Here is a 17,535-nt window from a genome sequence, read left to right on the forward strand (position 1 = left end):
ACAGTTACAGAAAAAGGTGATGTAGTAATAGATCTGCTCTGAACATAAGTGTTCCCCGAGTGAGCTACTTTGCTACTTTGATCACTGATTCTCTTTAGGCAGGAGCCTGCATTTGATTATAATAACTGATACATTGATTGTGGCATCATTCGCTGGTGTAACTGAGCTAGGAATAAAAAGTCCTCTGAATTTTAAAAGTTACCATTTAGACATTATTGTAGCATAAAAATAGTGATGTATTTGAAGCAAGTAACTATTCTTGTTCATTTTAAGATCTCTTTTTGACTAAAAACAAGATTAAGAAAATCTTGAAATAGCCCAAAGCAGTTTTGTAAGAGAATATTTACCTGATATACATACCAAGACTATACTAATATGAATTGTTAACAACTCAAATTTTGCGCCATTAAAACATATAAAGAAAAAACCCCAAACATTTGTATATAAATACAACACAGTTTTTATATGAATAACTCAAAAGTATAGTTTGAGTGATTTAATAAATGAGATTATTTTATCACTTTCCCAAAAAATGAGCATATAAAGCAATCATTTGCTATTTATAAGCAATGCATTATTGAATACAATGGCATCTTAAACTTTAAGAAGTGCTTTTTTTAAACATTGAGAAGTGCTAAATAATTCAGCCAGGCAGTTGTATTTTGTCATTAGGGAATTAGATGACATAAAAATCCTTACTGGATTAAGATGACTCTGTCCGTAGGGTCACTATATTTTGATGTTAATTTCATTTCTATGGTAGATCAGGCCTTGAAATTACATAATTCCAGATTTCAGAATGACTACTGCTGTGTGACAATTCACCCAATTCCTTCATTCTTACATGAAAATGAGCTTTAAATAAGCCCAAAATTACAATGTTTATATAATTGACATAATCTCAATAAAGAGTTCAAGAAAAGGGACCAGATTTAGACACAAACCAAAAGATACTAATTGTCCTTTATTACTCAAGAAATAAGTACTTCTAACTTGAAAATACTGATGTCCCTGCTTTTTTTAATACAATGATAGCACATATGGGATTTTGAAAAATTATTTTCTTAAAGATAAGCAAAATTGTCAATTAAGGGATATTTAAACAATTTCTGGCATCTAATTTTAATTGTTTAATACAGACTTATTTTTAGTCTAAAGAAATCCTCAGTCATCTTGGTAGACCAAGCGATTTGTAAGAAATACAAATGATGTACATTATTCAGCAAAACAGGTTTAATGTGTTGAACTTTCGCAGGCCACAAGCATATGGAGTTTAGTATAGAGCTGAGTTTGTGGCATATTTGCTACTATGATGAATGAATTGTAGTCAGCTCATAAATGATCTGCAATAATTCTTTTAGTTCTCCATTATCTTTCAGTGCTCCTGATACCACTTCCAATGATAAGCTTCAACAAGCTCCTCATTAGATCTCTTTATAAAATGTGATAATTTTCTTCTAGAATTTCACCTTGAAAGAGCCTTTTAGCTTGATTCAGGAAAGTGTTTCTTCAGCTGCCTAAGAGAAAATAGTTGCACTGGCTGTTCTCTTTCTTCACCTGAACACTTTAGATGTTAACGTTTTGGTTTTTTTTTTTTTTTGTTTATAACCATTTGGAACAATTACGAGTCTATCCCAAAGTTAAACAATTTGATGGTATTTATATCAGATATTCTTCATAAATCATTATGTGCCTAAGATAAGCACATTAACAAAAATAAAGGTATTTTAGAGTACTCAGACTGATACATTTATCGAAATTATGTCAGACCATGCTGTTTAATTTAAATTATGCATAGGTTTTTCTCTCCACTGTTCAGCTCCCTGTAGTTTATCAGATTTTTTTTTCCAGCTCATTTTCTACTGTCCATCTTTAACATAATCCTTTCATTTTCAGCTGTGCTATTTAACAGCATGTTAATAACATGCTTACATATGCTAACATATTTAACAGCATGTTAATAGTATTTTTATGTCAGAAAATACACAATTGACTTAATACATAATTGACTTAATGCACAAATAAATAATAATAAATACATAAATAATAAATACTTAATACATAATTGACTTAATGCACATACACATATTTCCTTAAAATTAAATAATTTTTTCTCTTGTTGTTAGTTATATTATCCCAAACAGTTTTTGAGGATATTGATTTTTATGCCAGCATTCTCCCAGAAGTTAGCTGATTTTAGTATTTGAACACTATTTATTTTTCTCTTGTAAAAAATACCTAATTACCACTTTTCCAAGAAAATAAGACTTTTAAAATTATTCTTGAAAATGCCACGTAATTATTACCTTATATTTCTCTAACCAAGAATATACTACAGAGGATTTTGATGTGCCTGTTTCATCACCATATTTATCACAATAACTTGAGTATTAGAACAATAAAATAATAACACTTTTGATACTCCTTTGAAGTTTCAAATTGTTAGTGCTGTAGAAACAGTGCTGTGAGCTGATGCCAACATATGTTTTCTGGAAACATTTATAGTAATAATACAGCTTCAGCAGAGATGGTAATGATATAAGCAGGGCAAAGGAAATACCAGAAATGCAGCAGATGCAATTGATTATATGCCTTGGAGAATATCCCAATTATATATTTTAGGTCCTGTCAATGTAAATCAAAAGGAGGTGATATTGTCAGTAAGATGTATCACTGTCAAAATAATATGCAGTGACAGCAGTCTCCCCATGCTGATGGAACAGATCATGATTTTTGAAATGAAGAAAACATCCGTAGCACAGCCGAGGTATTATAAACCAGAGGAAAATAATCTGATTTAAACATCTGAATCATTGTGAGCTGTGATCAAATTTATGCTGAAAGTTCATATGACTGATAGGGCCATATCAACTTTATTTGAAGCTGATAGGGCTGCTTTACGTTGAGCTGACTAGTGTGTTTGAACTTGATCTATGTTTTATTCCTGCCCTAAATGTTTGCAGCTTTCATTATTTCTCAGGCTTGTAAATCTGGAAGCTGAGCACGGTTTTTGAGGAATGAATAGCCAGCAAAGGCAAGCATACAAGTCTTGATTTAGAAGACAGTTCTCAAAGTTCCTGTGATGGTTAAGTATGGCATAGGCCTGAAGAAAAGCTTTTCTTGTATTTTATTAATTCAGATCTGCAAAGAGTTATTTTACCAATTTTGGAATGAATATTTTAAGCACGCAAGTAAAATATTACTTGCTTTAAAAAGCTTTCTCACTCTTCATTATGAATAAATGTTAATATTGTATTCTAAAGAATTCTGTGCTAAGAACTGGAGCTAAGTTTGCCTTTTGTAATATGGAAATTCTCACAGTGGCTCCTGAAATTCCCTTAAGAATAGAATTAGCCTTACAAGTTTGTATAAAGATAAGAGTAACAGAAAATTGTTAAGCTATTCTATAACTAAAACATATTAATGTTTTGCATTTTGTATCATCATTTATTGGAAATTACATATTATATGGACATCTATATCAAAAGATATTTTCTTTGAATAAACAGCAAAAATAAAAATTGTAATTTGTCTAATAATGCTGACATATAATGTGCTGGAAAATAGATTTTTTTTTAACTTAATTAGTTAAAAATAGATCATTAGATAATAAAAAGGCTGGGTTCCAATTTATTACTTTTTTTTTGTTAACAAACTGTGTCTTACAAGCACTAGCAAGGGACAGACCACATTCTGACACTGCGTAGTTAAATGGAAGCTTTTCTGCTTGTTACCTAACTGAAAACTTGGAGATCAGTGAGGAAATCCACTTGTGGCCAGATATCAATAGAGATGGATGTGCAATTTTCTTTGCCACCTGGTGAAAGACATCACAGCTTCCTAGGTTTCAAGTGGGCTATGCAGTTTTGAGTAGCTGACATGACACTAATGTATGGATCAGTAATCAACAGACAGTTTTTATAACTCATCTACAGTGATTGAGTGACTTTCCTTCAGGTAATCTCAGTGCTTTCAAAAGACTGTGCTGGATGGATTGTAAAAACACCCAGAAAATGCCACTTTTAAAAGTTGTTGAGGGAATGTGCACTTTCTGATTCAGAAGGAAATCTTTCACGGAAAAAGAGGCAAAAAGATGTGTTAGGTTGTGGGTAGCTTTCCCATCTGAGTTTGCGTATTTTGTGAATTTGGCCAAATTCTGATGTCAGTTATGCCACAATAATCTCCTGTCTATCAAGCATTTTTACACACCCTGCCACTTCATTTCATTTCACCTTAACAGAGTCTAGAATACTTGCAGCACTTATTGCATCTTACACTAAACTTTGATTTATACAGATTTTTCAGGATTTCATCTCTTCTTTTCCCCTAAAATTGCTTATACTGTGTGCAGAGTGCTGAAGGAATATCCCCATTAAAAAAAATAACCTTGATTTTATTATTGAATCATGAGATTGAGCTCCAAAGATTTACAAGCCTCTCAGCTAACTCATGACCAAATGATCCTTCATACCTTTATTTTATTCCCCCTGCACACCTTGGAATGCAATTGCCAGGTATATTCTCATAATGGAATAATTCATCAGGTTTCACAGTGAAGTCATAAGAGCAGGTGTCAATTTACAAGGAGTCTCTTCAGGTTCCTTCAGCATTTCCAAAATAACCAAATGCAGCAATTTCATACTGTGTAATGAATTCAGCACAGTGGTGCTTTTTCGTATCAGTGCTAGATGTGGCCCCAGTTAGGTAGCAAGCAGAATTCCCTCTGATACTGCATGTTTTTCATTAAAGGACAGCTGACACATATTAATTTCTTGCTTAACTGTGACACTGACCACAAAAGGCTGCAGCAATCAATTTATCCATTCTGCTGAACTCAGATAATAAGATACTCAGGTCGTCCTGCTGCTGCCAGTCATTTCTGTATGGTAACTTTCTGGACACATTGCTCTCTCCACAAAGATGTCTTTGTTGCTCAAGTTTTAAGATTTAAATCTAATTTTTTTCTGAATTCCCCAAAATTCCAGGTCATGAAAGCAGTGTTTTACAATAAAGGACTTTTTATTTCATATGGATCAGGCTATTAGCCTTTAGTGATAACAAAACTCAAACCAAAAGTAGTCATGCTCTTCCTAAATATTAGAACTATGCTTTTTTTTCAAGGATAGAAACTCTCACAGTTATCACTGACTTACCATGGACTCATTTTTTTCTACTCTATCATTGTTAAACCCAATCATGCTACCTTAAGATGTATCTAATTTTATGATATACAGTAGATTAGTGTTTTAGGTGTAAAATCCGTCTATTGTTCTCCAACATCTTCCAAGGAAACCAGAGGATATGAATGGGGTTTCCTTTTGATGACGTCACACTGGAAGATGTGTTCCAGGTGTGCACTGTTTCAGAAGCTAATTTTCTTCAGTTATAGGACCAGCCTCAATCCCACAAAGTAAAATCCCTGAATATTTACAAACCTTATTATTGAATATTCAATATACAGGTCCCTTCTTAGAAAGATGTTTCTTTTTAATTTTCTTGTGATATAATTTCCTGATCCTTCAGGGGATGATAGGATGGATGGACAGATGGAACTCTGCTTTTAAAAATAAAATCTCTGTTCGAGTCTTGAAGAAAAAGATTCACTAGTCCTACACTATTATCTCTTAATTATTAACATAAGTTTGGGAACCGATACTCCTATCGAATCAATGGGAATTCATTTTCCTTACACAAGAATAAAATTTGCCTTTTTTTCCATCTCTAAATTGGGGATCATCTTTTTCTGTCTCATAAATATCATAATCTGGGAATTAATCACAAGATTTTAATGTGTCTTGGTATAGACTTGGTAAAGTCTCTGTTTTTTGAAGTATCTGGCACTGCAGCTTATTAATTCCATTTGAATTCATAACATTCAAAGACAGCTGTGAGCCTTTGGGACAGTTTTTGATCCTGCAATCACTCTTTAGTGATTCAATTTCTTTGCAGAAGTTATGGCCAGCCTGCTCCCAGAGTTGGTGGGATATACATCACTTCTCCATGACATTGAGCAACAAGGTGTGAGCTGGTATCATGTGCAGTGATGCTGTATTGGATGTTTGTACAAGTCGACTTGAGGGTTGTGTGTTGATGCAGCAGAGAAATATTGCCTACTGAAAAACTTAAGTATCCTTGTCTTTCTTAAAAGCAAAGATCTTTGATAAGAGATAAGATTAAAATATATTAATTTAATAGCTCTTATTACTGTTTGCAAATAAGGACATATATTGCACAAGATGTATTTCAGATTCTTATACATCATTGATCTAACTACATGGACATCTTTTTGAATTATGATATGAAATTAAAACTATGTGTAATCCTACTAATATATCAGAATTACAGCATAAAAAAAAAGTACGTTCATCAGATAAGAAAACCATCCATGTAAGCTGGCAAAAATGGCTTCATTATGATTCATGATGAATCATATAATTAATTATGAACAGTATACAATACTACTTGTAATAATTCATTATGAATAGTACTGGAACTATTTTTCATTATTTAAACAATGTGCAGAAAAAGAACTGTATATTGCATTTGAATCTTGATAAACTGAAAAATCTGGAAGAGAAGTTAAAAACCTGTACATATCTATGTGGATCAATGAATGCATCAAGGTCTGCATAAGATCTGCTGGTGGTAACACCTCCCTCTTTTTGCCTCTGTGTTTTCCAATGTGGCATATGTCCAAATCAAGGGTGAATTTTATCATCTGTATTACAGTAAATTTTATTATTTTCTTCTTAGAAGCCAAACAAAATTTTATGGCAAAGGTATTTAACATAGATTTTTAAATACCTTCATAAGAATGTTCTTTGAAGACCTTTTAAAATCGGTCGTGTATTTCTTCCTTATATTACAAATAAAGCATTCTTTGCTAACTTAAGTTTAAATTATACAAATGACAAAAGATTACAGACATGAAAGAAATACCCAAATGCTATAAGATTATTTAAACTGCAAAAATGAATATAAAAGAGTTATTATTGTTACTAAATTTTCCTAAATATTTGTAAAAGCATGAAGTAAATTCTCAGGGTTGAGAGACAAAAATTACCATGGTTTCTTGAATTACTATGGTACCATCATCTATCCGCCCAAATACTTCTAAAAGATTCAAGACTGACAGAAACTAAGTGTCTTCTATACACAAAGCCAAGTGCTGCTAATGTGTCCCACATGGAAAACATTTAATCTTTTTCTGACATGAAAAGATCACGTACAGGATTTTGAAAGATTGCTATTTACTTTAGTTCTCCTTCATGAGAGTTCTTTGAGCAGTTGGAGTTGTAAGACATGCTGTACACCAGGCTACTGAAAACCAATTCAGAGAACAGTGTCCGAGTTGGATATTCCAAGAAAAGCAATACATACTCACAGATTCTTGCTCCTGTGAATTTGTTCTCATTCAAATGCTAGACCTAGTAGAGCTGAAGGATTATTGTGTTATCAGTTTTCCAAGACAAGCAAATTATGATGTTTTTCAACAGTTGAACCTAGCAGCTTCAAATTATACGATGAAGACTCATTCCATAAAAAATATATGAGCTGCTGGCTCTGATAAGACTCAACAAATAATAGCTCTGCAAGGCTGAACTCTTTAAATTATAAGTGCTTCTGGAAAGGATAATTCCTGGCATCTTGTGAGTCACTAAGAGGATTCAAGATCCATATAAGAGCCTTGTGAAGGAAATTAAAATATTTTATTAAGTGCTGAAATTTTGAATTGCATATTGTGAGGAACTATCTTTTGCTGGAAAGTTAAAGAGCAGTTTGGTAATCTCTCAGAACAAATCTTCAATCATATCATCACTGTTTATAATGTTTGTAAGAGACCTGGGTTAAGAATTTCTGGTCCACTATTAAAGGGCCAAGGAAAAGCTTTGTTGTAAAACATTGAAAGCAGAGATCTAAATCTATGGCATCATGAAATGCAACTTTGAGTGCCTTAAAACATTCAGTTGTGTTATTTATTTTTTCATCTTTTCATAGTCGTTAACAGAAGTAATGACATCAGAGTTAGGCATGTCCTGGAATGTATGGCAGAATGAGAAACTCATGTCTTCTACATGGCTGCTAACTGCTGGAAATGCCTTATGTCTCTGCCATTACTGTTTCATGTCCAAGTTAATAAGGGACCATAAGTTAATATGAAATTGGGTTTCCTACTCTTAACTTGTGAAGATATAGAACTGCAATTACCAGAAATTTTGAGAAAATCCAAGGAAGTATGATAATAGCTATGAACTGCAGGCAGCTAAAGGAAGTGCTGAAGTTTGTTACAGTTCTGATGCCTATTCTGAAGGTCTGGTAGGATTTACCATTCACCAAGAAGAAAAAAATTAATTGAATAATGATTGATAGGAAAAGCATTCCAGTCTTGGGAAGAAACAAAGCAGACAAGCTGACTATACTACACATTCATGAGTACTGTCTGATGTAAAAGAATAAGGAATCTATTTGTCAAGAGAAATACAAGAGGAAAATGTGAGATCTGTGGGACTGCATTTAAGAATTTCTTAAGAATAAGTTTTACTGATTTGATGAAGCTTTACCTTACATTTTTGACTAAGGGAGAGTTTATAATATGAAAAATAAAATAAGCTGTTAGTCATTCCTATGTTCTTTTCCAGGCATTGTTTTAGAACAAATTCTTGGAGAAATTGTGAGTAGCTGCATGATTGCTTGGAAAACTAAAAGTTAGAATAGGTAAGGATTGGATTTGATTTCTAAAGTGTTGCCTGTAACATGTAAAGGTAAATACATTATGGACATGCTATCTGCAATAGAAGTATTTATGAAACAGACTAAATAAGAAGGGAGTTCCATAAAATGTGTGGATTTACCCTTGGCTTATATTTTATTACACTCCTTATGGGAATGTGAATGGAATTCCAGATGCACCTTTATTCCATTTCTTTAATACAACTGCTACTTGAATTTCTCATCCTTATAATCAGAAAGCATGTACCTATAGAAAATAACAGCAGCAAAATAGGTTATTCAATTTACTTGTTCACTGATGCATTCTAGCTGAGTTGCTCTAGAACCAAATTGCTGCCTGCTGTTTTGTATTTTGTGTAAAGCTTATAGAAAGCTTTTAAGTGAGTTGTTCAAAACTTTCTTTTCTTAGATCTGATTCTGAGTTTCCTTTTACTTTGCTCTACTTCAACTAGTCATAAAGAAATTTCTTATTCTATTTGTCTGCTAAGGTTGAATTTCTGAAGAATATAGAGAGTGTGATCTAGTATTTTACAGCTTTTTAGTTCAGGATAAGCGGAAAGAAAAAAAAAGAATAAAACTCAGCATCAGGATCATAAGAGACTGGGACTGATATAGTGTCATTGCAATGAACATTCAACTATCAAGTTGTTTTCTTAGACCATGAAGCCTAGGCAAAACTACAATTCATTCCCAGGAGTCCTATCACCAGATACCAGAGAAGAGACCAGTACCTTGTTCTCCACTTCCCCTCCTTGGGAAGCTGGAGAGAGCCATGAGGTCATCCCTCCTGTTCTCCAAACCTGACAAGCCCAAAATTCCCAGCTCCTCCTCACAGGACATTCATTTCAGTCCTTTCATCAGCTGCTCTTCATGCCTTTTTCTGGATTCGGTGAAGGACCTTCACATCCTCAAGCTGTGGGTCCCAGAACTGCACACAGTGCTCAAGGAGAGACTGCACCATCATTAAGTACAGAAGGATAATCACCTCTTTTGTCCAGCTGGTCATGCCATATTCCATGCACTGCAGATATAATTTGATGCCTGGACTGCCAGGGCTCACTGCTGAATATCTCCAAGAATTAAATTAGTATTTTCTTCATCCTCTGAACATTGTAACAGGCTTCCTCAGCTTTAAGACGTCATGGAGATAATAACTTTAAAGATACTTTTTCTGAAAGTGTTTAATAACCAGGACATTTTTGACAAATGACAGAAAAAAAAAGGAGTAAGATTAATATAATAAATGTATGAATATTTTCATAATTGGAAAATTATGAATAAATGACATGATTTTGATGCCAAAATCAGTCAGATAAAAACTTTTTAACATAGTTTTGAGTATTAGAAAGCAGGCATTCTTTTTTTGCAGCACACTGGGCACTCAAAGGATCTTTCCTCTAATCAAGTGCCCTGAGTGTCGGGTAAACAGAGTTTTTATCATACACACCGATTACATATTCATTAGCTCTCCCTGCTCACTTGATGTGTATGGATTACTTTATTTTACCTAATCACACCCCTTATCAGAAGTCCTTATTTGGTCTTTTGGGGTCTTCTTCAGTAGTCTTCAATATCTGGTGTCCCAGTATTTCAGGTGGCTGTTCCTTCACCCCTACTTTTGAGTCACCTCAACATCATTGTTTTGCATGGCTCCTGCTTTGTCTGCCGTATCTAAGTCCACAAAGTTGAGATGGCATCCTGCTTGCATTTTGCATTACTTTTGTTTTGTCAGCCTTACCTACATCTTCAAGGCTATATTCGTTCCGTTTATTTGGTAAGAGTGAAGTGTTGTTCTGTTCTACTGTCCTTATCAGTTTTATAACTAATCTTATTTTAAAGTTGTATGATGTGACAGAAATCTCAAATACTAGGTTTCAGTCTCCTAAGGAAAGCTTGGTGTTAGGAATTGAAACCAAAACCATTTGTAGTTCTCAACTAAAGTAGGCATTTAGAATATCTTAAATAAGAATAATTTATAAAATTACTATTAGTTTTTACTTCCTGAAGTGCAATCTTTATGAATAACCGGTAATTAAAATCTCATAAAGCTTCAGGCTGTAATTCAGTCTGAAACATTAGCTGAAACAGTTCTGAGTCATTATCAGCCTGATTGAAGATAAACATAACCACCTCTTTTTTTTTTTTTTTTTTTTTTTTTTTTTTTTTTTTTTTTTAAATAATGCTTGTGGCTAGGCTAAGGTGAAGAAAGAAAAAGATGCAGCTGGAGTAGGACTGGAAGGTAAAAGAAAATGTGGGATTCAGGGAAACTTTGTTTTGAGAAGTTCTAAACTAAGGGAGGATAGAGGTCCTTGTGTAAGGCTCGGGCTTTATTTAAGGCTAGAGTTAGGTTGAGGGAAAAAGAAAGGCCAGAACTGTGGATGGAGTGGGGCTGCAAAGGCTCTGTCAAAGGAAAGAAAGGATGGGGAGAATTTTGCTGTCAGCAAAAGGCTGTGAGGCCTTTCATAAGGCTTGTTCTCAAATAATGTTTTCAATTATATTCATAATTTCTTATACATATCCTATAATTTCCATCTAAGGAAGAATCATTTAAATTGTCCTGCGAATGCCTGAAGTTACTGCAGCTTCAATTAGGTCAGTGACTAACATTCAAATGAAAATATGCCAGTCTTTCTTTTCAAAAATTAACAGAGGCACATCCTAATTTCCCATGTTTCAAAAAAAGGTCCAAGGCATAATTCTTTACCTAATATGGGTTTTTCATGCAAGTTTGTACTGTTTCCTGGAAGGTTATATGTCTTTTAGTGAAGTAAAAGTCCCCATGACTTGCTTACTTGGTAAGGAGTTCTGAAGAGCCAGGTGGAGTACACCAGACTTGTAGTCAAACTTTCGTTAGCTGTTTTTGTACTATTGTATAATCTCAATCATGTTAGCTTGAAACAGTTAATGAAAATAAATGCTAATAAATGCTAGTTTTGTAAACTAAATTCAGATATTGTAATGTTATCTGAATAAAGGCTAAGCAAATTGCACAAAGATATGACAGGGATCAGAGGCACAATGAAAACCAGGAGATTACTATGGGATATTTAGGTGACAGGTTGAAGGCAGAGAAAATAATGACTCAAGCAAGACTTGGGTGGAACAACTTTTTGAAATTAGAAGGAAATAGAATTCTGTGGCCACGTATAAGCAGCTGCTGGTTGTTAATAGCTGTTTCTGTCTGAGTCTGTGGCTTCATCATCATAATATGTTCTATACACTTACTAAATACTATTTTTGACTATCATGTGTGTGTGAGCTCAGCCTCTCTGGTAACTGGTCCTGGGGACAAGGAAAAGCAAGAGCTTCACATCCACAGGGCTGGGACAGAAGAAATCCTACAGGTTCTGCAGTCAACCAAATTTAGTTGCCTTAGGTAAGTTAAATTATATGGTGTTCTTTATATACTATGTTGTAAGTAAATAACACAGCATGCTCATTCTTTTTTCAGTGTTGATCATCATTTATGTGATGCTGCAAATTTTCATCTTAGTATTTTCACTTCAGTCTCTGAACTACAGGGAAAAAGCACTGAAGGTAAGCATATTCATCTTCATGATACTTCTCAGGTTAATTCTAGCATGTGTGTGGCAAATATTTCACTCTCTTGTGTTTTGATTTGTCTCTTAAAGGATGTGCCATTCAGGGATAGTCCGTGCCTTATGGTGACAATATGCATATCTCGCTTAAAGCAGATATTGGAGTATGACAGACTTGAGACAGAAACAGCTTGTGACTCAGTTTCTGCTCTAGAAGATTACTGCTAAATAAATGTTGAGACTAAAAAAATAAAAATAAAATCCCAGACAGGAGTTAGTTTATATTTTAATGAAATTTGATATTGCTGCTTTCTTAACTATTATTATGTAAAAGAAACAATAATTAGGCTAGGAGTCTTTGCAGTTATATTTCTAAAACTAAGAAAAATATACAAAATAAATGAGGTTAATTTTATATTTTCTGAATTCTCTCTTTCATTATAATTCCTGACTTCTTCACCTACCCCCAGATGGAATTCCATACGTATCTATATAGGAGCACTGGGACTGTAGAACAGTGTAAATCAATGGCTGATATTTGTGAGAGTCATCTGGAATTAGTTACACAGACCTCTCTTCTTTCATAACTCTGATACACAGCTATTTGTATAAACCCTCTCTTAAAAGTAATTTCTGTGCAGAAGTAGGGGCTATATTTTCAGATGAAGGAGTTTTGAATGAGTGCACTGAGCATTGGCCTCAAAATCCAGAATTTCATGTCCAGTGTCTTTGCTCGCTTGAATCTGGACATGCCTTGGCCATTTCATCCAGGCAAATTTGATATTGTCTGGTAAAGTATGTAAACGTCTTGCCAGCTGTTTTTCATTTGTTTCTTTGCCTTAATTATCCCTCATTAGAATAACATGGTCATCATTTGGCAGGATTTCTTAACATCTCCTTTTTGCAGATGAGTATTTATATTAAGCCATCTTTCCCTCCCTCCTGCTTTATTTCTTTCTCATCCATTGCAGAATTTAATGCCATTAAGTCAAAGCACTACAACTATCCAGACTATATCTCTGCAAAGACATGGTAAGATGTTAGGAATTAATCCCAAGTATATCACAAACCTATATGAGAGCATAGGCATCTGTCATCTTGACTTTGTGTGCATAAGTCTCTTGAATTCCATGAAACCAAGCTTATTTATACCTGCTGCAGATTTGCCTTAAATAGTCAAGATGTAATCAAGTTTATTCTTATGGATATTAATTGCTAACTGTGTTAGTTTCTTTCTTTGAGTTTTCCTAAACGTAATGCAAGTAAGAATTACAGTTTGATGACATAAAAAAGCAAGTTCAAAGTTCCTGGCCACAGACTTTTTCCAGTAGATGAATTAGCCTAGATCTGCACCAAAGCAGTCTGTCAGCATCCTTGCTGTGCTCTGTCAATACTCTGTGCTCATTGGAAGGATGCTTGCCAAAGTAGTCAAATATTGATCAGGAACATGTTAAATAGAAAGAAAAAATTGGAACTCACTTTGTGGCACTGTATTTATGTATTTATATGTACATGTTTTTCCATATTTTAATATATATCCCATTTCAAATTAAATCTGACAACAGAATCTTATCAAGAATCTTCAAAGTCTAAAATCAGGCTCAGAGTAAGTGAGTCTTCTAAGAAGTGTCACTACATGAACAAGTTAGTTAGACTGGTAATATATAATAGGTGTCTACTTTAATATTGATATCATAGAATCATAGAACTTTTGGTTTGAAATACCCTCTAGGATCATCCAGTCTGACCATTAATCTAACACTGCCAGGTCCACCACTAAACCATGTCCCCAAGTGCCACATCTATACATTTTTTTGAGTACTTTCAGGGATGGTGATTCTACCACATCCCTGGACAGTCAGTTCCCATGCTCAGACAATCATTTTGATTAAGAATTTTTCCCTAATATCCAATATAAACTTCCCATGGAACAATTGGAGGCTGTTTCCTCTTATTCTATCTCTTGTTACCTGGGAGAAGAGGCTTCCCCTCACCTTGCTACAACCTTCTTTCTTATCACAGAGTGATAAGGTCTCCCTTTAACTTCTTTTCTCCAGGCTAAACACCCCCAGATCCCTCAGCTGCTCCTCATCAGACTTGTGCTCCAGAGCCTTCACCAGCTCCGTTGGCCTTCTCTGGAAGGAACCTCGATGTCTTTCTTGAAGTGAGAGGTCCAAAACTGAACACAGGACTCAAGGTGGAGCCTCACCAGGGCCGAGTAAAGCGGGCCAATCACGTCCTTAGTACTGGACACTGTAGTGTCCTAGACACTATTTTTGATGTCACCCAGGAGGCTGTTGGCCCTCTTGGCCACCTGGGCACACTGTTGGCACACCCAGGTCCTTTTGCCCCGTGCAGCTTTCTAGCCCCTCTTCCCCAGTCCTGTAGTGCTGCATTGGGGTCATTGTGATCCAGTTGTAGGACCTGAGACTTAAGTGTAGCTGCAGCCTCTTCCCAAATTCTTCCCAAGAAAGACTTCCAGAGAAGTTCTTCCTCATCAGAGTATCTACTCTATGCAGTAACATGTATGTTTTCATAACTGAATTTTCTCTGGTCTATGCAAATGCTTCTGGGCTGGATCACTGGCTCTGAAAGAAGTCTCTATTATCTGCTACCTATTATATATGTGTTATAGTGACATTACACTTTATACCAGACTCTGGTATAAATCTATACTAATTTTCTGTTTCATCTCACTTTCCCTGGACCTATAAGTTAAAACCAGCTAATAACTTTCTTTTTAATGAGAGTTTAGTGGCAAGAAAGAGCTGTTTTACAACTGGATTTAGTGTTGTCATGGTTACACAGTTGGCAGATGTTATCTTTTTAAATTTTTTTAGGTTTTTTTTTCTCTAATAAATTATAAAAATTAAAAATCATTAATTTAAATGATTTGTTAAACAGAGTTTAGGGAAAAAAGAGAAAACTTTTTCAAATCCTAAATATCACTTGAAGCTTGTTTTGCATCTTCTGTAACTGCCATTTAATATTATGTGTAATTAGGGTACCATTCAGTAAAATCACATTATTTAAATTGATTTTCTTCAGTGCTGAAAGATTTTATTCTCACAGTGGGCTGAAGGACTTAGGGAACACTTGGCAGCAACTGCTCCTAGTGGTACTTGCAGGATGAATGTAGTGAATGCAGATGTCACGTACTCTTCGAGGGGTAACATTAAAATCACATTTGCTTTCCAGGGCATCTTAATCTTGTAGAAGCAAGGCAGTTGCTATAAACTGATGTAAGAAATATTCACAGGGGAGGCATTTCTGGAAGAACAACTACACAAGCTTAAACTAGTAGTTTTTACAAATGTAAAACTGAAATTGAATAATGATCGTGTTACCAGCCTTCTAACTTATTACATTGCTCAGAGAAAACACTGATTATATCTTTATGTCTTATTTATTTGTTTTCTGAGCTGCACAGTTATGCACTCCATTGAACGTAATTGCAAGCCTTCTTTTAAGAGCGAAGAACCTGCGATGATATCCAGCCATATCAAGTTCAACAAGGGCAAGTGTTGGATTCTTCACCTGGGATGGGGTAACTCTGGATGTATGGAAAGATCTGGGAATGATGCTGGAAAGCAGAACTGCAGAAAGGGCCTTGGGGGATCCTGGTCAATGGTGAGGTGAACATGAGCCAGCAGTGCCCTGGCAGCCAGGAGGGCCAACCTTGTCCTGGAGTGCATCAGGCACAGCATCGCCAGCTGGGCAAGGGAGGGGATTGTCCTGCTCTGCTCTGCACTGGGGCGGCCTCACCTCAAGTTCTGGGGGCAATTTTGGGAGCCAAAATATAAAACAGACATTAAGCTCTTAGAGGGCATCCAAAGGAGTGCCATGAAGGTGGTGAAGGCTTTGAGGGGAAGCCACGTGAGGAGGAGATGAGGTCACTTGGGCTGTTCAGCCTGGAGGAGAGGAGACTGAGGGGAGACCTCACTGCAGTTTTGACTTGGTCTTGAGGGAAGAGGAGGCACTGATCTCTTCTCTGTAGTGCCCAGTGACAGGACCTGAGGGAAGGGCCTGAAGTTGTGTCAGGGGAGGTTTAGGTTGGATATCAGGAAATGGTTTTTCACCCAGAGGGTGGTTGGGCACTGGAACAGGCTCCCCAGAGAAGTGGTCACAGCACCAGCCTGACAGAGTTCAAGAAGCACTTGGCAATGCTCTCTGGCACATGGTGTGACTTTTGAGGATTGTGCTGTGCAGGGCCAGGAGTTGGACTCGATGATCCTTGAGGGTCCCTTCCAACTCAGCACATTCTGTGACTCTGTGTGAGTGTGCCATAAAACTTGAATGAATCAGTGATTCTTATGAATCCTGACTTCTTGGTTCAGATGACTTTGATGATTGCCAAGTATTCTTGCTATTACCCAGGAAAAAAGCATGATATTACAAATTCAGCTACCATTAACCTCTACTGTTATGGCTGAGATACATACTTCAAGTGAAAAAAATGGAAGACAGCTTTTTTGTTCTTTCTGAAGTCTTCATGATAATTGTGAATGGGTTTCCAAGCTGAGGGTATAGTTCTGCTTTCTTCTTGCTGATATTGTTTTTATTTTCAGATCTTTTAATCTGGGGAGTTGAGATTTGATGCAAAGTGAGGAATCTCCATTAATTTGGACTACCTATCTTCGCAAAATAGTGCAGGACCAGACTGACATGGCCAGAGTTAAAAAATGTCTCCATATAATGTTCTAATGTGAATCATTTAGACTCTTAAAGATCAGATCTAGTTATTCGTACCCTTCAGGCTTTTTCACAAGCAAGCACTATCTCCTACTAACTGTTTGTAGAAAAGGCACAGTCTTAATCATAGTCTACATGTGTAAACATATTTGGTTGGGTGAGAGTGCTGATCTAATTTTTTAGGGAGAAGCCACAATTCATTCCTATGATAAAGTAGCATGCACTGCCTTAGCATGTTATGACAAGGGTGGTGAAAGCCCTGTTAACTTCCTTTAAAAACCCACGCTTAGTTATCACCATAATTATAATATTGGATTTCTTATTGAGTTTTAACAGAAGACATACTTCTGAGAGCTCCCACAGCTAAATTGTATGTGCTCCCAACCTTTCCTTGTATGTAACCATGAAAATTTATGTATATTTTTGGAATCATTTGTTGTTCTTTCCTGTCTATTTCTACCCAGAAACTTTGGAAATTTTTGACCTCAGAATCTGTGGCATAATTGTAAAAAGAATTGTCCAAATCCCTCATCTAACAAGGGAAGAAGTTCTAAAGAGAAAGAAAACATACTTG

Source organism: Corvus cornix, chromosome 1A, assembly GCF_000738735.6.
Source record: "Corvus cornix cornix isolate S_Up_H32 chromosome 1A, ASM73873v5, whole genome shotgun sequence".
Lineage (NCBI taxonomy): Eukaryota > Metazoa > Chordata > Aves > Passeriformes > Corvidae > Corvus > Corvus cornix.